At 36.7% G+C, this 3977-nt stretch overlaps 1 pseudogene; it reads left to right on the top strand.

Annotated features, from left to right (window-relative positions):
• Positions 1 to 2237: 2237 nt before the first annotated feature.
• Positions 2238 to 3381, top strand: LOC119508795 (annotated as a pseudogene).
• Positions 3382 to 3977: the final 596 nt, after the last annotated feature.

Below are 3977 nucleotides of genomic sequence, written 5' to 3'. Positions count from 1 at the left end.
TTTGCAATGTGGATTTATTTTTTTAACATATTTTTTATTGTGAAATGTAACATAAATACATAACAGTAATAACTTTCAAAGTTTGACTTAACAAGTAGTTAGAGAGCAAATCTCAAAGAATGTTATGGGTTACAGTTCCACAGTTTCAGTTGTTTCCTTCTAGCTATTCTAATATCCTAGTATCTAAAAAAAAAAATTTATATAAAGATTCAGTAGTTGTAATCCTTTGTTAAATCCTGTCTTGTCTGTTGCTACCCCTTCCTCTCATTTAATCAATTTCTTGATCTTCAGGGGTGTCTAGGCAGTGACCACCCTAACTTGTTCATATTGAAAAGGCATGTTGACATTATGGGGAAGGGGGCTGCATCTGATTATTGTTCTTAAAAAGGCTGTTGCCTCTGGGTTATAGGACTTGTCTGGCATAGGAACACTCTGGTGGATTTAAATTTCTGAGAGATAAACTTAGTGAGTGAAACTTTTACAGAATCTCAGGAAGGACCTAGTATTTGGGGACTACTGTTGGTTAGGGCTTGGCATACTGTGGCCATTTGGAATGTCTAGCTGGAGCGTGCATGAGAGTAACCTCCAAGATAGCCTCTCGACTCCAATTGAAATCTCTTAGCCAGTATAACCTTATTCTATTATCTTTCTTTTCCCCCTTTTGGTCAAGAAGGAATTTTCAATCCCTCGATGTCAGGGCCAGGCTCATTCCTGGGAGTTGTATCCCACATCACCAGGGTGATTCATTCCCCTGGGATTCATGTCCTTCATTGGGGGGAGGTTAATGAATTCATTTGCTGACTTGGGCTAAGAGAGAGAAAGGCCACATCTGAGCAACAAAAGAAGTTCTCTGGAGGTAACTCTTAGGCATAATTATAGGAAGGCTTAGCCTTAATGGGGATTTATTAATTTACAAATTTATAGTTCTGAGGCCATGAAAAATGTCCAAATTAAGGCATCAACAGGAGGATACCTTCTCCCCAAAGACCAGCTACCAGATATCCTCAATTCCTCTGTCACATGGGAAGGCACATGACAGCATCTGCTAGTCCTTTTCTCCTGGGTTTTGTTGCTTTCAGCTTCTGGCTGCTCCATCTGTGGCTTTCCTTCCATTTTCTATGTGTCTTCTCTCAGCTTCTGTCTCTCTTAGCTTCTCTGGCTTTTCTTTCTCTTTTCTCTGTGGCCTTTATCCTCTTATAATAAAGTACTTCAGTAAGAAGATTAAGACCCGTCCTGAATGAGGTAGATTATGCCTCAACTGAAATAACCTAATCAAAAGGGTCCCACCCATAATAGGTATATACAAACAGGAATGGATTAAAAGAACATGATCTTTTCTGGGGTACATAACAGTTCAAACTGCCACAGCTTCTTAATGTCACCCCTTGGATCGTGAATTCCTCTCAATCCTCTTTCTGGCTCTGTAGCCACAACTCTAAAGTCAAACTAATGACAAAATGTTACAGTAAATCATTTGTATACTCTAAATAAAACTTCTGAACAGTGGTTAGTGGATTACTAGAGGTTAAGAGCATACACCTACATTTACTAGTTAAAAGACCTTGAGCTATGTGGCATCATGGATCAACTACCCAAAAGCCATTCAGCAACTTCTTCCCCTCCTGATTCTCAACTGTAGAGGTTTCAGAGCTAAGATATTTATTTTTCAAACTCCTTTGAAGTTGGGGTACCCATGGGAACCAGTTCTGGCTAGTAAGATGGAAATGGCAGTTATCAGGTAGATTTCTTGAGAGGCTATTTTGAAAGGATAAACTTGGCTTATAGCCACTTTAGTCCTTTACTATTCATCATCTTCTCCCAAGATACAATAGCTAGAGGTCTAGATGCAATCATGCGATTCTGAGGATGAATGCTGCACACTAAGGTTTGAAGGGAACAAAGATCACTCTAAGAATGGAAAGGGACAAAGATGCAAGGAGCACCAGCCCTCTTGATTTCTGGTAACATGCAAAAAATAAATTACAAAAAAAAAGCCCTAAATGTTTAAGTCAGTGTTAATCATGTTTTCTGTTACTTGTCCCCAAACATGTTCTTAATTGAAACAGGCAAGTTACTTGGCTCATCTATACCACAGTTTTCTTGTCTATGAAATAAAAATAATAACAGTAGCTACCACGTAAGATTGTGAGGATTATATCATAATTTAGGAAAAGTGCTCAGAATTGCTTGTCCTCATCATCATTGTCATTGTAATCTTCGTTATCGTCTTCATCGTCATGGCCATCATCATCATGGGCAAATGTGGAAAGAAGGTGAGTTATAATTTTGCTTCCCTGGGACCCAAAGTAGACCAAATTTGGGTGTCTGTAATTTGATTCATACAAATATACTAATGACTCACGTAATTATAATGTGTTAGTACATCTACCAATACATAAGTGAATAGTGCAAACTTTTTCCAACATTCCTGTTTGCTCAATAATGCAGAATCCTGCTGGGAGGGCCTATCAGTAAAAACATGCTTGAACTTAAACTTTGAGATAATGTGTTTTATTTTAATTTTCTATTTGTATTAATAATACATTTATTAAGGAAAATAAATAAATTATCAGTTGATAAGGCATTGCTTATTTTTGTCCAGTCTGTTCTCTTTTAATATATATGATACATGTATTCAAAAACTCTTATACATATGCATGGTATACAAAACGGGGATCATACTCAAAATATTTTTAAACTGCACTTTTGTCTATTATTATGTCATGACCATTTTCTCATGTAATTGGATATTCTTCAAAAATGTACTGACTTGGTGATGAATACACAACTATATGATGATACGGTGAACAACTGTTGTACATTTTGGGTGATTGTATGGTATGTGAATATATTTCCATAAAATTGCATTTTAAAAAAATGTACTGACTGCCCAGAAGCAACACACGACATCGCCGTGTGTTAAGTGTGGCTGCATTGGGCTACAGGAGAAGTTGGTGGTTTCCACAGAAATTAAAGTTCCTCATGATTGTCACTTGTTGGAAGAACTTGAAGAAGGACAAAAAGGAGCAGGCGATGGTACTGTTAGCTGGGGTCTTAGAGATGATGAAGATATGACACAAGGTGGACAGGCATGATTATTGGGCCAAGGACAAATTATGAAAACAGAATATATAGCCTAAAGTAAAATGTGGACCTAAATACCCAGAAACACCTCCATCAGTTAGATTTGTAACAAAAATTAATATGAATGGAGTAAATAATTCCAGTGGAATGGTGGATGCACAGAGCATACCAGTGTTAGCAAAAAGGCAAAATATGTATAGCATTAAAGTTGTACTTCAAGAGCTAAGATGTCTAACGATGTCCAAAGAAAATCTGAAGTTTCCAAAGCCACTGGAAGGACAAACATAAAACAATTAATTTTAGTGGATCTCAGACTTGCCTTAAATCAACAACCTTCTACTCATGTTAATGTCTTGATTAAGAACCACAATGCAAAATACCCACATATTAAGTAAAAGAAATCCAGCTAGTGGACCTGGATAATGACCTGGACATTTGTAAGAATATATTTAATATATGTGCACTCATTATGTTTTCAGATAACAGGAGGGAAAATGCAGCGTTTTATCGAGGCACTGTCATTTAAACATAAACCTGGAGTACTCAAAATGGGATTCAGGTTTACAAGATGAAAGCATGGCAAGAAGTGTCAGGTTGCTGTGGAAGGATATGCGTGTCTGAAAACTAATTTCAAGAAGGAAAAGCATAAATGGCATGCTTTATCCTCTTGCTTAGTGAAAAAGCTGCAGTTTAAATTGTTTAAAGTAGTATGTACAATGAATATTGTTGCAAATTGTGTTAATTTTTGAAGCATTTCAAAATGTACTGACTACTAGTAGCATCAAAAATATGTTCAAGGTTGTTTTTGATACCTGTATTTATAATAAAATAGGGGTTGTCAATGACTTTCTGTCAAAATCCATTCCTGTGTATTACAGGTAACAGACATGGTA

The sequence above is a fragment of the Choloepus didactylus genome, chromosome 14 (genome assembly GCF_015220235.1).
Source record: "Choloepus didactylus isolate mChoDid1 chromosome 14, mChoDid1.pri, whole genome shotgun sequence".
Lineage (NCBI taxonomy): Eukaryota > Metazoa > Chordata > Mammalia > Pilosa > Megalonychidae > Choloepus > Choloepus didactylus.
The sequence above is the reverse complement of the archived record's forward strand: the minus strand, read 5'-3'. Positions and strand labels throughout refer to the sequence as shown.